Source organism: Molossus molossus, unplaced genomic scaffold, assembly GCF_014108415.1.
Source record: "Molossus molossus isolate mMolMol1 unplaced genomic scaffold, mMolMol1.p scaffold_m16_p_11, whole genome shotgun sequence".
Taxonomy (NCBI): domain Eukaryota; kingdom Metazoa; phylum Chordata; class Mammalia; order Chiroptera; family Molossidae; genus Molossus; species Molossus molossus.
In genome coordinates this window covers 83,578,357-83,604,982 of record NW_023425346.1, presented here as the reverse complement: position 1 = coordinate 83,604,982, position 26,626 = coordinate 83,578,357, and the positions used below count along the sequence as shown (strand labels likewise).

Genomic DNA, 26,626 nt, shown 5'->3' with positions numbered 1-26,626 from the left:
AACCAGCTTGAGTTCTGGGACTTTACAGTCCCTGAGGCCAAGGCAGGGAATTGAATCTCTGGAATAATCAGTATCCCCTTTATGTTAGAACTGAAATGAACAGTTTAATATCCCTGTTTTACAGTGTCCCTGATGTAGGGCAGTTAAGTGTGGAATAATTCTCTGCATTTATTTCCTGGACAAAAGGAATGAGGAAAAACTGTTAATAAATTAATTAATTTTTGCAGCATTGTTAGCTCTCTGCATCAGTGAATAAAGCAAATCCAACGTGCACCAAAAGGGCCGGGTGTGTAGAGGGCTGCTGGGAAGGCGCATCACCATGGTTACTGGAAACAGACAGTAAGGAGAAAAATAAGGTGACGACACAGAAAAGGGAAAAAGACTCTAGTGGAAGAAATTTAGAGATCTTTGATAGGCTTCATTCTTTTCCTTCTGGGAAGAATTCTCAGATTTATACTATATTTTGAATGTATTAGGATGAATTTGCATTCCCCATTAGCCACCTTTCTGCTGCATTTTTTGATCACTAGCTAATTTTGCTTTCATAAATATTCAAATTATGGTTATTTTATATAGGATAGATCCTGCTACTCCATGCCTCTGTTTCTATCCTGAACTCAGGAATACCACCCACCCTACTCCACATCCTTTGTCTCATAGGTGAGGAAACTGAGGCCAGGAACCTGACCAAGGTCACAGAGCTGAGTGCAGATCTAGCGGAGACACCACCCCAGAGTCCTGACTCAGGTCCCCTGCTTTTCTTCTCTTACCAACTGAATTTTTTTCCATGCTGCTTCTCATTCTGTTTGCAAGCAAAACAGGTTCTAGAAACATCCTTTGTCTTTGATGTTGTCATCTTTCTTTTATTTGCCAAAGCAGATATTCCTCTCTAAAAGGCCTTGTAATCATTCTGAGAACCAGCTTTGCTTAATGTCTGTGCTGTAATGAGGTCTGAAGAACGTGGGGTAATTATGTTACTGCTTTTCTTTCATTTCCTGTCAATCAAATGGATCCACCATGATTGCCCTCTATGAACCTATCTTGTTGAACCTGAACTTAATAATCATATAGTAGACATGCTATTATCCCTGGCATCTATTTTTCTGCAAGCATGAAACTGGGCAATTACATCAGAAAAGATGAAATACTACCATTTGCCACAATATGGATGAATCTGGAGAATATCATGTTAAGCAAAGTAAGTCAGACAGAAAATGTCAAGAACCATATGATTTCATTCATATGTGGGAAATAAAGCTGAAAGCAACATATAAACAAACAAACAAAAACTCATTCATAGACACAGACAACTGTTTGATGGCTATCGAAGAGGGAAAAAGGTGTGGGATGGTGGGAGAGGGTCAAGGGAGTCCAACATATGGTGAGGGAAGAAGACTTTGGGTGGTGCACACAATGCAGTATACAGATGGCGTATTATAGAACTGTGTATTTGAAAACCTATATAATTTTATTAACCTATTTCACCACAATAAATTTAATAAAAAATTGAAAAAGGTAATTGGGCAACTGAATTAAGTTGACCTCCCAAGGTTCCTCCTAGTTATAAATGATGTGAACCTTCCTGGGATTACCCAAAATGAAGCAAAAAAAAAAAAAAAAAAATCACTCAAAACAACCACTGGGGGGTGCAATATTTGTTAAAATCTTCCTGAGCTACTCAGTGAAAATTGTGACCAGAATTTTGACCTTGATGTTTTACTGTTTTTACTTCCTTTCTAAAGTGTTCTGTCAATATGCAGGTCTTATGACTCATTGCTTTCAGGTGAACTCATCTAGAGGTCGGGCCATATCGCCTTTTTGATGTCTCAGTTGCTGCCACCACTACTATTTTCTGCCTCCAGCTATAAAATAAATAAACATAAATTTTTAAAAATATGATTACCCTAGGTTTCAGTGCATCCTACATGCTGGTCAAGATAATAAGCCAATCAGAGAAAGACAAATACCACGTGATCTCACTTATTGGTGGAATATAATGAACAAGGTGGCTGAAGAACAAAATAGACCCAGAGACATAGAAAGGAGTATGGTTCAGACTGACAAACCTCAGAGGAGGGGGGCGGGGGGCATGGATGAAACGAACCAAGGAATTTATATGCATCTATGCATAACCAATGGACATAGACAACAATGCTGGGGCGGGGGTAATCTAAGGGGGGAAAAGGAGAAACATCTGTAACAAAAATAGATTAATAAAAATTGGGGGGAAAACTGTCCCTTTAAATAGATCATTCTGTTAAACGTCTATTTTTCTTCAGTGATTCTGAACACTAAGGTTATTTTTCAAAGCAAATAGTTTGTTTTAATATGCTGTCATCTGTTGCTCACTTCTGAATTCAACAATTGATGCACAAGACTGTCATTTCTTGAACATGAATCACATTTTATTAAGATCTCATAAAACAACATTTACTGGTTCTGGTCAGTCTAAAAAAATAGCATAGCTTCTAAAAATATTTAATACTCTTTGAGAACCACTTAACATCTGGGGATACCTGATTCACCCACTATATACCTTTTCTTTTCTTTTTCCCCCCTATTTGTTAGTAAGGAACTATTACTTTAACATGTCCATTGTAGAATAAACACAATATGTAGAATATAATTCCCACCTTTAAGTATGTTATATCCTAAGAATACAAGATGACAGATAATTGAGAGACTTTCATGATCTGGGGGATTTTCCATATTTATGCTTGAGCCTAAACTGTAGTGTTTTCTTACCCTTCCTCTCTGACAATATTCTAGACCTTGGCTTAGCATCATTCATCACCTCATTTTCCCAATTCTGATGACACACCAACATATATTTCAGACACTTGAAAGGTTCTAGAAATTGGGATAAAAGGAAACAAAATTTACTCCTCAAGGAACTTCAATCATAGTGGAGGGAACTATAATTGTTGACTATTTATAGTCAACTAACATGTTGAATGTTTATTACATGCCTCACTCTGCTACTTCCATAAAGAAAGTCATCTTCACATGTTTGGAGCACTGGTGTATCTAAAGTACCTAAAACAGTGCCTGGAAAATATAGACATTCAAAAATGTTTTTTAAAGTAGAGAATGTGAAGATTACATGAGTCAATGATTGGACTACTCAAGCGGAAGAAAAGTCTTTACATTCTTTACTGATTTCCTTGTTATGTATACAGGGTGGGGGCAAAAGTAGGTTTATAGTTGTGAGTATGCAAAATACAGTTTATTCTCTTATTACTATTTATAACTTATTATATTAGTTTCCATACAAACAACTGTAAATCTACTTTGGCATCATCTTGTATTAGTCCGAACGATATGACGTTGAAATTCCATTACCTTTTACCTACAAAATGGTCATTTCATTTGGTTCAGCCTAATACCTGAAGAAGCTGTAAAAAGCATACAGAACTCAGTGGAGAGAGTTAAATAAAATGTCCCAGTCTCCAGGAAGGATAAGTCTTTAATGACCACTAATTAAAATATGACAAGTTTCAAATCCAAAGTATGGGACCTTCCAGAATATTACTGATTATTAGAAGCATGGTTACAAAAGCTTTTGATATTTTTAAGGCCACAAGACTGTATCATTCATTTAAGGATCTGAAAATCTTCTAGAATTGTTTCTTGAATTCCTTGAAAAATTTAATGATAGGTCTCTAAATCTCATTATCAAAAATTTGCATGAGAAAATTAATTCAATATAATATCAATGAAAGAAACATATGTGCTCTAAAGATTCCCTAATTTATGGGATAAATAATAACAGGCCAAGAATTAGAAGACAATTACTAAACACCAAAATAATAAATTTATGTAAATTACTTATGTAGTTTTCTTTTGTTTTTCATATCAAACTAAAAATATTAACTACCCACCATCAACAAAGCTGAATTATTCATTATGAAAAATAAAATAATGTTGAGAAACTCATATAAAGAATTTTGAGAGTATATAATGAACAAATTTATTAGCAACAGACAAAAATTCACCCCTGCTCCAAAAATTCCTTGAATCACTTGACTCCTGCCCCATCCCTTCTTGACATGATTGAAGAAGACAGGACTACATTCATTCGCTTATTGTGTATTTTATCTTTAATTTACTTTTACTAAGTTTTCTGTGCTACTGAGCTTATTTAAAATTTGAAATAGATTGGTATTGTCCAGGCTTCAAGTCCTATAATTATTTGCTTTACTTTATATCTATTTTAATTGTCTTTTACACATATAACACAGCAAGAAATATTTTAAGCCAAAATATTCAGAATTTCCATGAAACTTAGATAAAGAATGAATCAGAAATACCTTTATCAAGAAACAAAGAGCATACTGATATTGGAGCTACCTGTGGTCACCTCTGGCATCTTCATTGTGATTTTTATTTCACTTGGCCTAGAGCGGGAAGGATGGATATATTCTAAGCAAGTAGGACAAGGAATAAGACAAGGTAACTGGACCACTTTCCAATTGCTCTTGAATCATGCTTTAATCCTTCTGAGTCATACTAAGAGTTTGGCTTCACAATTTCATTTTAAATCTTACTATGGTGATTGTCTCTAAATATCAGTTAGAGTCTATCCAAATGTAAGGATAAAATGCATTTTAAATTATTTTTGGATTGTGTACCATTTTGAACCTCAAAAATATTTGTATTTCACTGGATATTCTGCAGAAGTAGTTTTAAAATTTATACACTCTTGTTATTGTTATTCCATCAGGGTTTTTATTTCACTGTCTACACGAAGCCAAAAAGATGACATAAATGGAAAGAGAGAGAAAGAGAAGAAAGGGAAAGATGGGAGGAGAGAGAGAGGGAGGGGGAGAGAAAGAGAGAGAGAGGTATTTCTCATTGTCAGTTCTCAAAATAAAGTTTAATTGCAATTTAGTGAAATAGCTAGCTCACAGGCTATATTTAGGTTTTGTATGCTATTAACAATCTAGGCTTAAAATATGATAGTACCCAAAGTTCTATTTTGCTCCCATACTTTCACCAAAGTAAACTGAACCCAACTTCCTTCTTAGAGGTTCTTTTTAAAAACAGTGTCATGTGAACTGTAATTATAAAAAATAATTACTACTTCAATTCATCAAGTCATAATCTCATTACACTTTAAGAACTATGTTGGGAATAAAAAGCTCTCCAGATGTTTAAAAGAAAACTATAATTGTAGAACAACTGAAACTCGCATACATTGTTGGTGGGGTGTAAATTAGTATGAACAATTTTGAAAACTGTTTGGCAATATTTCATAAAACTGAATGTGTGTGTTCCCTATGAACCAGCAATTCCACTTCTAGATACATACCCATGAACTGAGTACATGTGCCCACCTAAACACATTTACCAAATGTTCTTAGTAGCTTTATTCATAATTGGATAAAATTGGAATCCACTAAATGCTCATCGATAGCAGAATGGATTGTGGTATATCCATATTCTAGATTACTGCACAGAAAAACAAAGAATTACTGTGACACACAACAACGGATGCCTCTCCCAGGCATAACGATGAGTGGAAGAGGCAGCCACAGAGCAGTGCATACTGTATTACTCCATACGTATGAAGTTCAAGAACAGATGAAACTAATATTCAGAGACAGAAGTCAAAGTAATGTTTACCTCTGTGGGGATGAGGACGGAAGGTGGTATGACTAGGAAGAAGTACAATGCCTTCTTGACATGAGTGGCAGTGACATGGGGGATACAATTAGGATGTGTGTACCTTAGTAAGGTGTGTTATAGCTCAGTAAAATTCATGGTAAAATATGGTGCCGTTGGTTTAGAAACTCTTTGTTCAAAACAAATTTTTGGATCTGCCATAAACATTATTCCAAAGAGTTCTGGTCTGAACAAACATTTTGCAAATGTGCCACGTAACCATGGCTGCGTAAGTGAAGGCCCTATGTTATGTGTTTGCTAAATAAATAAGTTGTAAGAAGCCATTTTCCTTAGAAGAGAGAGAACATTTTACATGGGTTTTTAATAAATAGGCAACTTTGAAGTAAGATACGTATCTTAAGAATACATTAACAAGTGAAAGCACTTGTCTGCAGCTACACTTACTGACCTACGCTGTTATAACAAAAAATGGTCAGTTAAGGTGCTTTCAACACTGTTCCTTTCATGCCAATCCCTTGCCCACTGACATCCACCATAACCACTGGTTTACTTCAGCAAACATCTGCTTCCCTTCTTCCAATCCAAATCCTACACTTTCTTTTCAGTCCATTTCAAGTTCTGCCCTCTTTCTTAATAACTTCCAGAACTTTCCTAGCACACAGTGTCACAAAGCTCTGTCCTTTCTCAGAATCACCATGATACAAAAAAAAAAAAAAAATCACCGTGATACAATAATGCCTAATATTATATATGGCCTTGGGTTGGTTTTAGTTGTCTATATTCAGTTATTTATTGTAATGTTGACCAATTAAAGGAGCATAAAAATGATTTAATATAAATGGTTAGATACCTACAATGTGCCAATTTTTTTGAACACAGTATTTTATTCAACAACTCTGAGAGTTGAGAGTCGTTATAGTTGAGAAAACAGACCCAGTTAGGGTTAGTTATTGCCAAGAACACACAGCTGGGAGGTGGTGGAGCAGAAATTCAATCCCTGGACGTCTTAGCTAATTAGTTTGTAATTCAGCCTAACACTTCTAAGGTATCAGAAGAAGAAGCAATAAATTAAACATGGAATTAAGAATTTTCCATTTTTATTGGACAAGTAACTTTAAACAGACTCCTTATTCTAGGTGTGCCTAAAAGAGATAGTTTTAGAAATAAGAATTTTTACTTTCAGAATTATTTCAGATTCCATTAGTTCACACTTAAATGATGTATATGTATGAACACAAGCATTCCTATAGTTGAGGAAGACATCATAGTTTTATTTACTATCTAGCTCATCTATTCTGGGCAGAGGATACTGAGTCATAGTTGTGAGATATACGTTCATGTGTCCTTAAAGAACTTTGTTGTCTGACAATGTGTGTTTATTTTGTATGTTTTGTAAACAACTGTTGAAATGAACCTGTCTTAGTATAGGTTATAATAGTAAATGCCTGTCTTACATGGTAAATCACTATCCTCATATTACATCAAGTTAGAAATAATCAAATATCATGGTGAATCTTAGAGGTTACATCAGAAAACATTGTTAATATCATATAGTATAATGCATGTTTTGTTTAAGTTAATTTAGGTTTATAGTTAAATTCTGGATGTAGAACATTCTTCTTCCAAATAACTCCATTCCCTCTATCAATTTTTCCTCAAATTTTTATCTTCTTAATGAGGCTAACCTGACCACCTTATTCAATATCACAATCTGCAGTTCCCTAACCCTAATCTCCTTTATCCTATTTTATACAATAATTATCATTTTATAATATACCATCTATTTTGCTTATTTATGTTTATTCTTTGCTGTCTGTCTTTCCCCATTCATTTTTGTTTCCTGAAGGCAAAACTCTTTTTTGTTGTTGTTGTTCACTAATATATTCTAGGTACCTAGAATTACCTGGCACACAATAACTATTCACTGAAATCTCACATGCATGCATGAATAACTGAAATTATAACAATAAAATTCATATAGAAAAGCATGAATTTCCTCTTTTAAAAATTCTGAATTCTGAGCTTAAATAGCTGAGTAGATTCAGTTTCAGAAATCACTAGATAAAACACTTATTCTAAGTATTTCATTTAGTTTGAGTCTTGGTTAACTATTTAAATATACAATACTTGCCCCGCCAGTGTGGTTCTGTGGATTAAGTGATGTCCCATGGACTGAGAGGTCCCGGTTCATTCCCAGCCAGGGCACATGCCTGGGTTACAGGCTAGATCCCCAGCAGGGGGCGTGCAGGAGGCAGCCAATGGATGGTTTTCTCTCACCTGGGTGTTTCTATCTCTCTCTCCCTTCCTCTCTCTCTAAAAAAAAAGTCAATAAAAACATACTAAAAGTAAATAAATAAATAAATATACAACTTTAAAGCTTTTTATTTGCCCTTTTCTTAAGACTTTTAAAAATAGTTACCCATGTGTTTGTTTATCTTTTTTCTTTTTTTATCCTCACCCGAGGACATTTTCCCATTTTTTGTTCAGATAAAGTGGGAGGGAGAGAGAGGAAGAGAGAGAGAGAGAAACATCGACATGAAAGGGACACATCGAGTAGTTGCCACCCACACAACCCAACCAGGGCTGGGGACAAACTGCAACTGAGGTACGTGCCTTTAGCGGGAACCGAACCCGGGTCTCTCCCGACCGCAGGCCGATGCTCTAACCGCTGAGCCAAACTGGCCAGAGCTATCATTTATTTTTTTTTTATTTCTTCTAGCAATTTTCTTATATGCTTACAAATCTTTAAATAAACTTGCGTATTTTTATCTTTCCAAACAACTAAAAGTTGATACAAACTGTTTTCTTTCACTACTGGAGATACAAGCAGCCTATGCCGCAGGCACATTTACAAGGGAGATAGGCAAGTCCCAGAGGAAAATTAGGAGAGTTCGAGTTGGGGAATTCTCACTCAGTAAAATGTTCATTTACCAGTCGGTCAAGCACAATCATCTTCAGGAGCCATGAATTTCTTGGCTGGTCTTCCTGGAAGCAGGAAATGAACCTTCATTTTATCAAATGTCCCCGCAAGTGGGAACATTACAACTTAATGAAAGATTGGATAATTGCCCAAAATCAAATGTTACAAAGTAAAATGCTACATTGCATGGCATTAGATTTAAATTTCTGATTTCTTTGTAAAAAATGATTAAAAGGGTTACTTTGTTTCCGGATTTCCAAGCTCTGAAGATGAGTTATCTCCATATCCTCAGCCTGCCTGGTTGCTCAGTACCCCGCAGCTTCAGAGAACTGGAGAAACAGCAATGCCTGCGAAGTCTCCTAGTGCCGCTCCCTCTGAACCAGGCAGTCTTAACCCTACCAGATTATTCTGGAAAGGTTTAAGTTCTGCAAACTCCTACAGCACTTTCTTCCAGTGTTTGATATTTCTAGTTCAAATCCTAAATGTCTACTCTAATGGCTTAATGAATGCAACATCATAGGTGGAAAACTTTCTAAAAATGTACCTATCAAGTAATTTGTTTTGTGAATAGCTGAAATCCACATATCAAAAATTGATGACAGCCGCACGTATCCTCTCTGCTGTTTGGGGTGAAAAGACCCTATGATAATAGCCACAGCAAATTACATACGGAGTTTCATAGTCCCCATTGTGTCTCTCCCTCTAATCCTTGTACCAGGGATGCATCAAAGATGAGGGAAGAAAAAGGCAACTATTTATTTACACGTATTTTAAGTAAAACAGTTTATCCAAACTATAACACACTTTAAATATTTAGAATACATTCAATGGTACATCTAAATGTGCACTGAAATCCTAAATCTTTCTATTGATAAGAACCAAAAAATACAGATGATGGATAGAAAAATATCTCTTGTGTGAAACCAAACGTGGCCTGTGATGGAGTGAGAGCCACCCTGGGATCATGTTTCTAAGCTACAAAAGATTCTAGATAGAAGACACATTGGTTTTTAAATTAAATGGAAATGTTACACATAAGTGATGTCTATATATGAATAATCTTTCTCAATAGTTCAATCAAATTAACTAGAAAGAATTCATGTGGAAAGGATTCTATGTTTGAAGTTACATTTATGTAATTTTTCATAATTTTGTTGATGTTTTCCTCCTTTACTTCTAATGTGAACATATAATTGAAGGAATAAGAGTGTTTTATATAATATTTTAAAAAACAACTCAAGAATTTTTTTTCTAGACATTGTCCATCTACTGTGACTCATGCTTCAAATGGATTGTGAAAAAACCCTCTTTGCAAAAAGTAGCCATTGTAGGTACCTGGGCCAATGATTCTGTCTGGGAAAGAGATTTCTATATCCCTCAGACCACTAACATTTTGTTAGACTGCCACATTCTTGTGTGCCTTTTATTATCTTCCTGTCTCATTCCCTATGCTCTGCTTGTCTCTTCCCAACTCTTCCTATTTCTTGTTTTCTTTTTTTTTTACTGACTGTAGAGACAGAGGAAGGGAGAGAGAGAGAGAAACATCGATGAGAGAACATCAACTGGCAGCCTCCTACATGCCCCCCACTGGGGATTTGGTCCACAGCCTGGGCTTGTGCCCTGACTGGGAATCGAACTGGCGACCTCCTGGTGCATGGGTCTATGCTCAACCACTGAGCCACACCAGCCGGGCTCTTCCTTTTTCTTTTTACTTCATTGTCATGGGAAGCATGGTCAAGGCAACAGGAAAACAGTTAAGAAATCCTTTTGACAGACGTTCCTCTACAAAGGTCTTAGGTTTTGTTAGTAGATGGAGGACCACATGTGTTCTATACTGTTTTCTCTTTCTACAACATCTGGTAGACTCTTTTTGCATTAAAAATAAATAATGTTCATTTGTTTTGTGAATGTTGACTTAGAAAAGAGTGGAATTGGAAATGGGGAGTAAACTATGCGGTTACTGTGGGCTTTGTAGATAGGTATCTATTTATTTTGAACACAGTGGAGTTAAAGAAACAAAGAAAAGGGAGTAGAATTCTAAGTTTACAGACACCTTCTGCTGAAATGCCTGTGAGCACAGAGATGCCATATTAGAAAACAGCAGAAGGTACTGCAATGACAGGTTTTTCTAGATGGTGAAAGCTGTTTATGAAGTTCTTACAATTTCATTATTTTAATTTGGAGCTGCTCAAAAAATGTACAATTGATTGATTAGCTGATGAACAGAGGGGAAGTAGAGCTTGTGTTAAAAGCACAAAGAACGCACAAAAGGAAACCTTGAGAAACGGGCAGTCAGAACATTCAGTGAAAAGCCAAGTGTAATGAAAGGAAATTTTATTTTACAATAGAGAAAAACTTTCTTCAAATGGGCATCGGGAGTGAAGGTGTGAAAAAGGACCTAGAGCTATTTATGTGTCACCTGAACAAAACAGTCAATGGACACTGATGGACGTGTTAGGAGGGTTAAGACACTGAGATCAAAAGGAAAAGCAAGCAAATGGAAGAACAGAGAGGAGTTGGAGGATCAAGAGCTTCGGAAGCAAACAGACTTTCATTTATAAACCAGTGAGCCAGTCTGACAGGTGAGGCGGGCTGAGGAACTTGAAAGATCTTATTCAGTGGCTGGCATTACTGAATGCCCAGCTGGGTCTGAACAAGAGGAGTTTTAAACAGAGACATTGTTCTAAAGACATCTTAAGTTTCATGTGCCCTCCAGTACGGCCTTATAAACCTCCAAGAGCATCCATACTCACCAGCCACCTGCCATCAGCATCACTCCAGAATCTGCTAGACACAGCAAGTCCTTGACAGGGAATATTTTAATTTGGATGGCTGGCCCTCTACTCAAGACTTAACGCGTATTGATGATATGCAAATCAGTCCAGTTCAGTCCTATCAAGAGCATAAATTAAGTGCATCCTATCATGAGGATTATCTTGGAAAAAGAGAATGTCACCCTCAATATGGCCTGGAGGTGAACAAACAGTGGTCTCTGAGTGAGGGAGAGTGAAAGACAGACAAAGAGTATTTCATCCCTATTGACTGGCTGCCTTCTTTTTTAGGTGACATGCTTGATGACTTACACAAAATGTCTTGGCTCAGAATAATTTTCTTTTTAACCTCTAGCATAGGACACACGTTTTGTACCACTGAAGAAGGATTTGTGACTTCCTGTCACACCGTCTAAGTGACTTAGAATTAGTAAACAAAGAGCCAAAGGACTCGGGGAGAAAGATCACAGAGTTGTACGACAAATGTGAGAAAAACTTGGGAGGTTAGGATAGAGTCTCTATAGCTGATATTTTCAAGAGCTTATACATCACAGCTGGAAATAGCTGATTAAAGAAATCCAGATATAACTTATTTTGTAATGTAATTTAAAGACATTTTCAAATGAGTTTGCAATTTCTCCCCAAACATGCTATTCAACCTTCTTATTAAGACACCATCATTAAAAAATAATTTTTAAAGTCTGGATTTAATAACATGAAGGAAAATGGTGAGTGTATTGTTGTGGTGAGTGTAATTACAAGTGAACTGGTCCAATGGTGAAACTATGTGAGTTGGTTGGAGTTACTGTTCACGACAGTGGGAGTTGAAGACAACTAAGGTGCTCGTGGTGAGGGGCATGGACAAGTCAGAGGTAGAAGGAGTCCTGCACAGCCGTTAGAGGCTTTGAATTAAGTCAACATAAAAATGTGTTAAATGAACAGTATGATGTTTCCTCAAAAAATTCAAAATTGATCTGCCATTTGACCCAGTGATCCCACTTGTAGAAATATATCCTAAGAAGCCTGAAACAACAATCAGAAAGAGTATATGTACCCCTATGTTCATAGCAGCACTATTTATAATTGCTAAGATCTGGAAACAGCCCAAGTGCCCATCAGTAGACAAATAGATAAAAAAGCTGTGGTACAGATACACAATGGAGTACTATGCAGCTGTAAGAAAGAAAGATCTCTTATCCTTTGAGACTACATGGAGGGACCTGGAGAGTATTATGCTAAGCGAAATAAGCCAATCAGAGAAAGACAAATACCACATGATCTCACTTATTCATGGAATATAATGAACAAAGTGGGCTGATGAATGAAATAGACCCAGAGACATAGAAAAGAGTATGGTTTAGACTGACAAACCTCAGAGGAGGCGGGTAGGGGAGGTGGATGGGGTGAACCAAAGAACTTATATGCATATACGCATAACCAACAGACATAGACAATAATGCTAGGGGAGTGGGAGGTAGGGTGGGAAGGAGGGTGTCTAGGGTGGGGAAATGGAATAACATCTGTAACAAAAATAAATTAGTAAAAATTGGGGAAAAAAATGTATTAAATGAAAAAGGCCTAAACAGAATCACATCTCAGATATACATCAAGCATATTACAGTGAGACTATATGGGGATGGGTGAAATAAAAATGGAGATCAGAGATAAAAAAGCAAAAATTAAAATAATGCAAAGCAAAAAAAAAAAAAATGGCTTTCATATTCTGATGATCACACCTCTCCCCAAAAGAAGAATATGGAGAACTCAGTTCTTTGCACCTATGCTTTGGAAGACCATAATCACCACCACCACCACCAACAACAACAACAACAATATGAGATTATGAAATGAGACCCAGACAAGTTGTGAAGTGAGACCCTGCCATCGCTGTCCCCAGTACCACCTATGGGGGAAAGATGGAAACGAAGACATGGCTATGACTTCACCATTCTTCATGGACTCCACAGAGCTTTGCTAAATACTGGGCTTCACCTGTGTGTGATTCAATTCAGAAGTCCAGAGGTGGCCCGTGAGCCTGCTATGCATTTATTAAGCACCCCAGCTGATTCTGGTGCCACTGGTTTATGAAACACACTTTGAAAAAACTACCACAAAAGATGAAAAACACTGGAATAAATTGTTTCCTCTCCACATTTACAGTTATTCATCTTTTATGCCAATAAAACCAACGGGGTTCCAAAAAACAAAGGGTAAGGGGGTCAGCTGTGTGTGAATATGAATTCGTGCCAGGAACAAGTATAGTGAATTACTAGGATGTCTTATAATGAGAGACAATATTAAAATTAGAGGGTTTAAAAAAATGACGAATTTTGTTTCCTTTTATTTTTCTGCTCATTTTTTCTTTCCTATTGCCCCTTCTTTATCAGCTACAATCAGTAATAATAGGTAATATCTTGGGGAAAGAAATTGCTCTAATCAAGGACATTTTAAGATCAACTGACTTTCATTTCACATTGACTGTTAAGAGCCATGTAAAGATGCAAACAGAATTCCAAGACTGTATTTGTAACATATACTTTCAATAAGAGCTACAAATATTACTCAGAAAATTACAAAGTTGCCTCTACCAATCTTGACATGCTTCTATGACCGAGTACAAGTGCTGGTGCCCAAGAACTAGTGGCCACAGCCAAAGCTTACTCTTCCCACTGCACAGCAACTGGAAGGTGGAAGAGGTACCTGTTTATATCAATGAAAGTGGGACACTATTTTAGCTTTAACGGGATTTTTTAAATGATTATTAAGAGCCAAACCCCCATCAGGGATTTGGGGACAACACAGCCAGCACCCACAAGAGGATATGCCCATAAGTATGTTCATATAAACCTGGTGTGCAGAACACAGCACTGATTTCAGAGCTTGGGAATTCCAGGCCAACTACTGATTTAGTTCAGCCGAGGCTAAGGAATTCCACTGGGAGCCAGAGAACTATTCTGTGATGGGATGAGGAGGTGGCGGGATCGGAGCTGTCCTTAATCCTAAACTGGACTCAGATGGCTTCTGAAAGACTGTTCCATGGATAATAATGAGAAACTTATCAGGAATTACCAAAGATTAGGCACTTTTTGGAGCATTTATTTACATTAACTCATTTCATCTGCACAGCAGCGCTGTGAGGTAGTTACTACCGTTATCCTCATGTTCTAAAGAAGCAACCAGCATCTAGGTGGATTAAAGTACTGCGTATGGATGCAGTTAACATCTGGCTGCAGGTATAGTTTTTTTTTTTATCCTCACCTGAGAACATTTCTGCATTTATCCTGAGACAGAGCAGGAGGGAGAGAGGCGGGAAGAGAGAGAGAGAAACAGCGATGTGAGAGAGACACATCGAGTGGCTGCCACCCGCATGACCCCAACCAGGACCGGGGAACAAATGCAACTGAAGTACATGACCATAGCAGGAACCGAACCCAGGACTCTCTGATCCGCGGGCTGAATCAAACCGGCCAGTGCTACAGGTACACTTTCAAAACTACATTCTGAAAAAAAAAAAAAACAAGCCCTGGCCGGTTTGCTCAGTGGTTAGAGCGTCGGCCTGTGGTCCAGAGAGACCTGGGTTCGGTTCTCGCTAAGGATGTGTAACTTGGTTGCAGTTTGTCCCCGGTCCTGGTTGGGTCGTGCGGGTGGCAGCCACTCGATGTGTCCCTTTCATGTTGATGTTTCTCTCTCTCTCTCTCCCTCCCACTCTATCTGAACAAAATATGGAAAAGTGTCTTCAGGTGAGGATAAAATAAATAAACGGACGAACAAACAAACAAAGCCCTGCATTTGACTGCTCTGTGCTTCCATGTATTCCGTATGCCATCTGAACTGTTCCCGTAGCAGGGAGCCGGCTCCAGGCCTTCCAGAGGGTAGGGCTCGGCCTCCGGTCCTCCGGCTGGAAGTTCTGACAGTGGGTGTGCACCGGAGACGTGCACAATATGAATAACCCGGCAGCTGGGGAGCAATGGGTCCACCGGAAGCAATGCTGGCAACTTACTTCTTAGTCTTACGTTTCTGAGATGTGTGGATGAATAATATTAAAAAGTCTAATTCTTACAGTGAAATCTGTCCTCAACTTGTCAAAGCTGCTTTCTCTTCTAAGGCTAGCTGAGGAGTCAGGTCAGAAAGAGCTCCGTGCTCGGGCCTAAGCCACCGGGACTACTGATCTTCGGAGGCGCTGGGTTCAGGTCTCGGAGCTTCACAGAGATGCTGCTTCTCTAACCTGGAGGCACCTCCGGTGCAGAGATCGCTCTGAGACTCCCGTTCTCCAGTTGAAAGGGGAAGTGACATTTTATTCTTTTAAATTACAAGATGCCCAGGGGAGATCAATAAAGCAGTAGCCCTGGATATTACGATAAATTCTAAAATACGGTCTTAAGAATCACGTAGTTTGTTGCCAATTGCTCTAAAGTTAAAGCATGCTTTCTTAAAAACTTTTCTGGTGACTCAGCAAAGATATTTCATATTTTCATTCTGGGAAGTTCACGGCAGCTTTGTTACTTTGGGGAGTGTCTGCTCATTCTTCATGACTCTGAAGTACGAGAAACCCCTTAATTTTCCCAAGTGTACACCTTCATTGGATCTTGTAATGACAGTAATCAAATCACTTGACACTTCATTGTCTATACAATGGTCTGCCCAGCAGAGCGAGCCACTCGAGGACAAGTTGTGCACTATATTTTGTATTCTATCATCTAGAAGAGTGATGGATGTAGTGGGTACCTCATCAATACATCTTGTAGTGAGTTCGTGGATCTGAGTAATAAGAGAAGCATAAAAGTCTTTAAAAATACTACACCTCTAATAAAGGAAATTAAATAAACAATAACAAAATAAAGTTATAAAAGTAGTTAAAGACCGAGTGTTTAATCCATTTATTGAATTGTTTGAAATTTTTCTAATATTGATAAGTGATATTACTTTCTTAATATTTCTATTTAGACATATGTAAGTAATAAGAGCTATGTTTGTTGGGTGCTTAGCATTTGCCTACACTATATTATTTTATATGTAAGTACCATGCACATAAAATAAAACCTTAGTAGGAAGATCCTTTTATTGCCTCCATTTTACAGGTGGGCAAGTTGAGACAGAGAGGTTAGATAACCTGTCCAAGGACAAACTGTTAGTAAACTGCAAAGCCCTGTGAACCAGACAATCTGGTGTGAGTTTCTCCAAGAGTCTAAATGTCTCTGCATATGTTTTGAATTCTTTACAGGGGCAGCCCGTTCTTTTCAGTTCTGGAAAATGAGAAATTTTTGAAACAGTTGAAACAAACTCCCAAACCCAATCACTGTCCATGCTTAGCTCAGCCTGCCCAACACACAGACATTCAATATCCCTTCATCTGACTTGTATACAAAACTGCAAACTGAGAAATAGAAGACATTCCAACACAGAATATACAATCGACTGTCCTTTGTCCTTCTCCGTTTTAGCCAAGTGTGTCTTCCTTACCCCTGCTCCATCCCTTCCTTTGCATAGTCCGTCCCAGCAAAGACAAAGTGATAAAAAATTGCTGTGTCCTGGACACCTGGGCTATTTTGCTTTCCTTCCCTAGAATTAATGAGATGCTAAGCATCACCTGTTTACTGATCTCTATCCTCTCCCCAATTTATCATAATCTATGGTCTCATAGGGGAATGTTATTAAAAAGTTTTAATTTGAGAGTATAAAGAGATGCAGCATAAGCAGGAGAGCCTGGAAATTAAATTAAATGACATATCTCATGAGAATCTGAAAGATGAAAGTATAATCAAGTAGGTACACTCCTTATTTGTAATAAAGGCACAGGAAACAAAACGCACAACAATCTATTTGCCTACAAAGAACTCAGAAATGCCGCTACCTCAACTCCTTCAATGTGCCGTGAGTACTATATCCACCAGGGAAAAGTAAAAAAAACGTTATACATTTATAATTTTTTAAAATCCCAGAATTATTAAAGTTATACTGTTATTTTACCACCTACTAAATAAATGTTAAAAAAAAAGTTAAAACAGAAAAAAAAAATCACACACATATATTTCATAATTTTTTAGATAAATATTTCTTTTAAAAAAAGATTACCATTAACAAAATAGAATACTTTATTCTTTCCTATGTGAAACTTTGTATAATAAGCAACTTTGGGAAGCGGACAGAATACATATAGTCCAGTCTTTTCTTCTGTACCATTTCCCCTCGTGGAGCCGTAAGATAAGGACTCACAGTCCCTGACAAAGCGAGCTGATTTTTCTCCTTCCCCCTCACACGTGGCCTGTGACTGCCACTGATTCCCTAAGCACAGAGACTCACACAGGTGCTGCTCCTCAGCTCTGCTCCGAGTCAGCGGACCGCTCGTGTGAAGACGCTGGTAACAAGGACAGTAGGGTTCATTGTGCCCTAGAAGCTGTGAAGCCAGTCTTGGTTTCTAAATGCCATTTATCACCAAAAAGTTCTTGGTAAGAAGGGGGTGACCCCAGTTCTGAAACAGGGAAAGTACAGAGACCCCGCAAGGACAGGAAATGGGGCTTGTCAAAAAGATACCAGCGCTATCACAGAGGGGTTACCAGTGGCCAAGTCTGAGATAATCTGGGTATCCAATATAATAATAATGACCCTAGAGTATAAGACACTGAATAAAGTACAAGCCATGAGTCTATAGTGACACTCTAGTAGTGGGTGAGAAGGTGGGCGTGAACGGAAGGTAGAAGTGAGAGAGAGAAACCGAGAGAAGGGGGAAAGGTGGAAAAGTCTTCTTGAGAGAAGAACGCTAGTGAATAACAGTATAAAGAAGAATACTTCTTTCCAAATGTCCACTGCACACTCCCCTCGTATGATAATGGACACATGGATACATGCTAAAACTGTTGGGTTAAAAGTTGTTAGGAAACAGGATATTGTCATAGCTTCAAAGTATCACCTACAATTTCCTTCTTCATTATAGAGGGAAATAGCTATTTTTAATAATTAATTGCAAGGTAGTCCCAATATGAACTATTTTCTCCCCAAGATCTCTGCTCTCAGTCTAATCATGAGGAAGAAGACAAAAAAATATGATGTGGAATATTCTACAAGACACCTGGCCTGGAATTTCCAAGCATCAATGTCCTGGAAATAATAAAAAAAGGTAAGGCTCTTCACAAGATTAAATGGGACTAAAGAAACACGGCAACATTGATTGACTCTTGGATTTAAAAAACAAATAGCCCTGGCCGGTTTGGCTCAGCGGTTACAGCATCAGTCTGCGGTCCAGCGAGACCTGGGTTCGGTTCCTGCTAAGGGCACGTACTTCGGTTGCAGTTTCTCCCCGGCCCTGGTTGGGTTGTGCGGGTGGCAGCCACTCGATGTGTCCCTTTCACATCGATGCTTCTCTCTCTCCCTCCCACTCTATCTGAATAAAAAATGTCCTTGGGTGAGGATAAAAAAGAAAAAAAGAAAAAAAAAAAAAAAAAAAACAAATAAACAGCAATGGGGGGACAACTGAGAAAATTTGCATATGGGTTGTGTATTAGTAAATGTTAAATTTCTTGGCTCTGATATAGATACTATGGTATGAGAATGTCTGAGTCTTGAAAGAAAACAAGATGAAGTATTTAAAGAGGATATATCATTATGTCTGTAACTTACTTTCAAATGGTTGAAAGAAAAATATATGGATACTATAGAGTAAGAGATTACTTTAACATTAACATGGCACCATGTTAATGAATCTAGTCTAGTGAATCTAGAAAAGTCTACATAGACATTCATTGTCTATTTTTTCAACATCTTTGTAGCTGTAAAAGTATTCAAAATTAAAAGTTTGAGGGAAAACGGTTCACAATTCAGTGGTGGCGAAAGGTACATAAAAATGGCTTGAGAGCCGTGTGTTAAGCTCTGCAATCAAGTTTCTCATAAGCAGCTACGAGAGCGGAGAGGACCAGCCAGATTCTACCTCCAGGCTCCCCAGACTATGTTCCGAGCCTCTCCCACACTCCCACACTGCTCCTGGGCTGTCACCTCCACGTCATTTCAACCGCTTATCTTTACTTTCCTAATGGAAAGGCCCCTCATCCAACCTAAAGACCACCTGGCTCATTCTCAGTCCCCAGGCTACTTTGGATCCAGGCTGTGTCAAGGTGCCAAACCCAGGGACTCATTTCATAGACTAGTTCTTGTTCTTATGAACTCACACGGAAGATGAGATGAGCCTTCCGGTTCTTTCTGAGTAGTAATTGTACTGGACAATGGCCCTCACGGAAGATTGCACTCCACGACCGAGTTGGAACGTAGCAGTTCTAACAGAAAGGAAAGATGACTGTCCTGCTATCTGCCCTCCTACTATCTGGGAAGAACTGGACAAAGTCTTCTCTTCTTACCAGATAAGTAACACAGGCATCTTTGGCCATCAGAGTGACATTCTGGACTGAAGTTTTGGTCTTCATGCAGGCAACATGGTCACACTGTGTGAGTGACCAAGAAGGTGTCATAAGTCTGTCGTTGGACCTTATTGTTAGAATTAGAAGTTACAGGAGTCAAGAATTCAGATGAACCTCAAAATCCTATTGAATGCATTTTGAATTAATAGTAAATATAAAATCACAGATTTTCAAAGCCTACGGTCTGTGGTTTACGTAACTGTTTAAAATGTTTTTATTGCCCTGGCCAGTTTGGCTCAGCGGTTCGAGAGTAGGCCTGCGGTCCTGAGAGACCCGGGTTCGGTTTCCGCTAAGGGCGCGTACCTCGGTTGCAGTTTGTCCCCGGCCCTGGTCGGTCGTGCGGGTGGCAGCCACTCGATGTGTCCCTTTCACATCGATGTTTCTCTCTCTCTCTCTGTTCCTCTCTCTCCCTCCCACTCTACCTGAACAAAAAAAAAAATGGAAAAATGTCCTCGGGTGAGGATAAAAATTAATAAATAAATAAAATAAAATGTTTTTATTTACTTTATTTATTTTTTTATCCTCACCAGAGGACATTTTTGCATTTATCTCCAGACAGAGCGGGAGGGAGAGAAAAGGAAGAGAGAAACATCAATGTGAGAGAGATACATCGAGTGGTCACCACTCACACGACCCTAACCAGGGCGGGGGACAAACTGCAACCGAGGTACGTGCCCTTAGCGGGAACCGAACCCGAGACTCTCTGGTCCTTGGGCCGATGCTCTAATCGCTGAACCAAACCAGCCAGGGCATGACTTTATCTTTTAAAGCAGTTTTAGGTTTGCAGTAAAACTGAGGGGAAGGTACTTACTGAAAGTTCCTATATACTCTGCCTCTCTACATGCATGGCCATCCTCATTATCCAGATCCCCAACTTAAATCGTACATTTGTTACAACTGATGAAACTACGGTTGGGCACATCATAATCATCCAAAGTCTGCAATACATTCCACGGGTTTACACAAATGTATAATGACATGTATCCATTGTTAGAGTGTCATATATAGTATTTCCTCTATGCTCCATCTGTTCATCTCTCCCTCCTGTCTTCCCACCCCCAACTCCTCCAAACCACTGTCTCCATAATTTTGCTTTTTCCAGAATGTTATATAGTTGGAATCATACAGTATGCAGTCTTTTCAAATTGGCTTCTTTCACTAAATAATATGCATTCAAGTGGAAATTTTCTTATGTCTTTTTATGGCTTCATTCCTCATTTTTTGAAGCACCGAATAATATTCCATAGACTCGATGAACCACAGTTCACTTATCCATTCACCGCCTGAAGGACGTCTTTGCAGCTTCCAAGTTTTAGTAATTCGAATAAAGCTGCTATAACCTTCCACATGCAGGTTTTTGTACGGAGATTTTCAATTTGGGGGGGAAAATACCAAAGAAAGTGGGTGCTGGATTATTTAGTAAGAGCATGTTTAGCTTCGTGAGAAACTTCCAAACTGCCTTTCGAAGTGGCTGTACCACCTGCATTCCCAGCAGCAGTGATGACAGTCCCTGGTGTTCCACATCCTTGCCAGTGTCCTGTTGTCAGTGTTCCAGATTTTGGCCATTCTATAGGCATAGAGTGAAATCTGATTGTTGTTTTAATTTGTACTTCTTCAATGGCATATGATAGGGAACATCTATATATCTTTTTTGAAGAGATGTTGTTAAAATCTTAGGCCCATTTTTCAATCAGGTCGTTTATCTTCTTATGGTGAAGAATTCTTTATATGTTTTTGGATAACAGTCAAAAACTATTAGGTGAGGTGTGTCTTTTGAAAATATTTTCTCCAGCCCCTGACTTGTCTTCTCATTCACTTGACATTGTATTTCACAGAGCTTACATTTTTTAATTTTAATGAAGCCCAACTTATCCACCATTTCTTTTACGTATCATGCCTTTGGTGTTTTATCTAAAAATGCATCACCAGCCCTGGTCAGTTTGGCTCAGCAGTTAGAGCATTGGCCTGTGGTCCGGAGAGACCTGGGTTTGGTTCCTGCTAAGGGCAGTACCTTAGTTGCAGTTTGTCCCCGGCCCTGGTTGGTCGTGCGGGTGACAGCCACTGGATGTGTCCCTTTCATGTCAATGTTTCTCTCTCTCTCCCCCTCCCACTCTATCTAAAAAAAATAAAATAAAAAGTAAAAAAATAAAAAGGTAATCTAGGTTTGCTCCTATGTTATCTTCTAGGAGTTTTATTGTTTTGCATTTTACATTAGGTCTGTATTATTTTCAGTTAGTTTTTGTGAAGGGTGTAAGGTCTATGTCTAGGTTCAGTATTTTTGCATGTGAATGTTCAGTTGTCCCAGCACCATTTGTTGAAAAGACTATCTTTGCTCCATTGCAGTGCCTTCGCTCCTTTATCAAAGATCAGTGACTATGTTTATGTTAGGTATATTTCTAGCTCACTCTGTTATGTCCCATTGACCTGTCTATTCCTTTGCCAATACCACTGTAGCTTTATAATGTCTGATTACTGTAGCTTTATAATGTCTCAAAGACAGTTAGTGTTAGTCCTCCATCTTTGTTCTTCTCCTTCAGTATTGTGTTGGCTACTCTGAGTTTGGCCTCTCCATATGAACTTTTTGTCAGTATCCACGAAATAACTTGCTGGGATTTTGACTGCGATTGTACTGAATCCATAGATAAATTTGGGAAGAACTGACATCTTGACAATATTAAGTCTTCCTATCTAAGCACATAAAATATCTCTTCATTTATTTAGTTCTTATTTGATTTTATTCATCTGTATTTTGTGGTTTTCCTCATTTGGATCTTGCACATATTTTGTTCGATTTGTACCTAAGTATTTTATGTTTTTGAATGTTAATGCAAATAGTTTGTGTTTTTTTGTTTGTTTTTTTTATCCTCACCCGAAGACATTTTTCCTTTTTCGTTCTGGTAGAGTGGGAGGGAGAGACAGGAACAGAGAGAGAGAGAGAGAGAGAGAAACATCGATGTGAAAGGGACACATCGAGTGGCCGCCACCCGCACGACCAACCAGGGCCGGGGACAAACTGCAACCGAGGTATGTGCCCTTAGCGGGAACCGAACCTGGGCCTCTCGGGACCGCAGGTCGACGCTCTAACCGCTGAGCCAAACTGGCCAGGGCAAATAGTTTGTGTTTTAATTTCAGATTTCATTTGCTCATCGCTAGGATATAGAAAACAATTGACCTTTGTATACCATCTTCATATCTTATACTATGCTATTAGTCTGCTCACTTTTTTTTTTGTCCATTCTTTTGGAATTTCTACATAAATAATCATATCAGGAACACAGAAAGTTTTTTTTCTCCTCAATCTGTATGCCTTTCCTCCTTGTTTCTTTTCTTTCCTTGCTGCAGTAGCTAAGCCTTCCTGTACTATTTTGAAAAGGGGTGGTGAGAGGGGACTTCCTAACCTTGCACCTGACCTTAGCAGGAGAGCTTCGCTTCTCACCACCTACTCTGAGGGACACTGTGTGCTTTTTATACGTAGTCTTTATCTGGTTGAGGATATTAAATTATTTTTAATAGTTCAAAAGAAAGGAAGATATCTTTTGTTAAACTAGAAGATGCAAAAGATATTCATTCTCTTCTGGAAGACCTCAACAACAGTGCCCAACAGCTGCATCACTGATTTGGATAATCTATAATTCTAACCTACATGTATAGGGACTAACTCTGTCCCCCCTTAGAATGATGCACATTCTATTTATATCCTTCTTTTGCATTGCTGAATCATTTTCAAAATTGAGGCATGTATTTTTACATCTGGCTTATATTGCATTTACCTTTAAGAATATTTAGGAAGCAGGTTACAACCTTTGTGGAATGAATAGGCCTGTGATTATTATATATATTTTATGTTATATATTACATATTAATATGTGGGATTAACATAGGCTGTAGTGGTTGTATGGTGGGTTATCTCTAGCTAAAATATTTCTTTCCATTTTTATTATTCCACTGTGCTTCTCTTTTTTAAAAATAAATCAGATTGTGTGTGTGTGTGTGTGTGTGTGTGTGTGTGTGTTCAGATTGGTATCTTTTGTAGTTCAGTTCGTACATGAGATTTACCAGGGACACTCAAAACACACAGTCCTAATTTTGTTATTTACAATGTATCAAACAAACATTACATAAATTTCTGGGAGATCTATCTGTCTACCTATCTATCTATCTGTCAGTCTGTCTATCTATCTGTCAGTCTATCTATCTATCTATCTATCTACCCACACACACACATATAATTATCAAACAATCATTGTTCACTTAAATATTTAAATTCTATGGTCTTGGTTTGCCTATTATTAAAAATAATCTAAGCATTTGACCTTAAAATAAGCTTTCAGACTTTCCTTCTTCTAAGAAGGTACCATGACGGTACCTTCATACTAAGTCACGATGGTACTGTGGTTATACCTGTCTGCATCTTATACTCTCAGGTGCAGGGACAATAAAGGGAAGCAGGGTATATACAGCTAGAATGCAGGGCACTTATGGTCAGAGTGATGGACTTAATTTGGAAGCAATAAAATAAGAGCAGAGGATTCCCCCTGGAGACAACCTAGCTGCCAAGTCAGAGTCTGGTGGGGAAAGTTCAGATTTAAACAGCCCAAAGACTGAATTTAAATGCTCCTTTAGACTAGAAATATGTACTGAGGTGTAAGTCAAAGAATCAAAAGATCATCATCTGAGGTAGAACCGTGCATTTCTGTCCATGCCTTTGTTGTCAGTGAGCTCCACTGTGGAACAGGCACCTCGAACCTGGCACCTTGCACACACCCATCTGACCCCAGGCCTATGGTGTGTGTGCTGGACTTGGCTCCCACCTGCTCCCAAGAGCCAGTCATGAGCACCTCTTCCCAACTCTGTGGTCAGTGACATGTTGATGGCAGCTTGGAACTGTCCACAGGGAGTGTTTACTTACACACAGAAACCTGGCTCACTCTGTGAATCAGGACAGTTTTCTTCCTGCCTTACCAGGTCCCTCGAGAGCCAGCACACTACGAAGGCTCAAACACTGGAGATTCTTCCTCCTTTTGACATACTCTTTACCATCCCTGGGCACTGATAACATTCCCAAATACCTCACTTAGGGATGAGGACAAATTAATTGAAGGTGGGAGGGACAGTCCAAAAATAAGCGTAGCAGAGGCATAAAAACAGGGAAAGTACTTGAAATGACTTGTTGGACTTCAACCGAGTAGCTGTTCCGATTACTGCTATCACTACTATTACGGGGTGGCATTAACAGCAACAGGCACTCACTCACACCTGGACATCAGTGTACTCGTTACAGCATTTCCCTGTGTGTCATGTCATATATTCTTCATGAGAACCTTGTAAAGGTGCCGGGGCCAGGTAGCATCTGAGTCCCTTACACACGTCCACAGGCTCAGACAGCTGGCCTCCGGGGACGGCCACAGAGGACCCACGCTTCACGATGTCCAGTGCCGGTCTCGTCTCCCTCTGCCACGCGAGTGCTTGAAACACGTGTGCGTGGTTGGTTCTTCTTTTTCTAATGTTTTCATTTTCTTTTGTGACCACTCCATTCTCTCAAACAGTGTATGTTAGGTTCTCAGAAACCTTCTAAGTTAATTTTCATTCTAGTGCATTTGGAAAGTATGTGATTGAAAGCAGGTTTAGGTCCCACCCACAGGACTGTTCAAAGAAGAGAGTGTGCGGGGGAAACGAGGGTCTTGACACGCAGCCGAAGAAAACCGAAGGCGCCAGCCACTGGGTCGCTCATTTCACTCAACACGCTGAGCTTATTAAGAGCGTAAATTCAACATTATTTAAATACATTATATTCCTGGCACTGTGCTAAGTCTGTCCCTGAACCCCAGTGTTTAAAAATAGAAGAGATGGAATGGATGCAGGAAGTCGTTATAAGCGAAGTTTCCAATGGCCTGGGAGATGTTCTTCATAACACCTTAGGGCTTGACAACTTTACAGTGAATTAGGAACAGTAAAAAGAGCTAAGTCTCCCTATAAGAAAATCTGATTTCATTATGGATATTTATAAAAGCGCCTAGGCGCAGTTTCAGGATGGAGAAAAACATTCAGAATATATGCTCTTAATAAACGCTCGTGCAACTTTGGGCTTCGTGTGCCCCGATTCCATAACAAATAGTTCACTGCATCCAAAAGTGTGTTTATTCACTCTGAGCCATTTGATCTCACCGCAGCGTGGGATACTGATGTGTGTGGCTTCGAAATGAGTCAAGTTTAAAATTGAGTCCTGTAATGTGCTAGCTGCAAAGCCTTGGGGAAATTAGGTAGCCTAGACTTAAAAATCCCCAATTCACAAGATCATTATGTGAAATAAATAATTTGATGTGTACAGAGTAATGCACATCCCACCCTCCCAATAAAGTTAGTCCCCTTTCTTTCTTAATAGGCGTCCCCATGCACTGGTTCCCCCGAAAGGAAATCGTTTCTGACTCACACAGAGAGCGGTTCAGCACATGGAAACCTCGCAGGCTCTCTCTACCAGCCTGCCGATCTTTCAAATGGAAACTCTTACTTCAATTGGAAAACACAATCTTGAAAATAAATAGCATACGTATTTTTCCTGCATTAACTCCGCATATTACAAATCATCAAAATGATTTCTAAAATTGAACAGGTGGCTCAGAGCTCGTTGGGCTCCATGCAGGGATATGATAAGCACATTTAAGATGAAAACACTTTTAATTAATCACAAAATTTACCTCATCAAGTGAATGCAGTGGGCTCTCTAGAATGAAGGATGCAACATAAAAGAATGTTTTTACGGGATACTATTTTATGTATGTTACTATTAAAAGGAATTAAGTGACAAATGATTGAAGAGACCGGTAGAAGTAACTGATCCAAAATAAAGTCAGAGGAAAAACAGGACATTTTTTTTTTAAATGTGGATGATGCTCTCTAACAAATAC

The 26,626-nt window shown here is 38.7% G+C and overlaps 1 protein-coding gene across 1 annotated transcript in view; it reads right to left on the bottom strand.

The window, feature by feature from the left end:
* The window catches only part of MAP2 (microtubule associated protein 2), a 283,366-nt gene that overhangs the window by 144,523 nt on the left and 112,217 nt on the right, over positions 1–26,626 (bottom strand). The gene's annotated exons all lie outside the window — the stretch shown is intronic.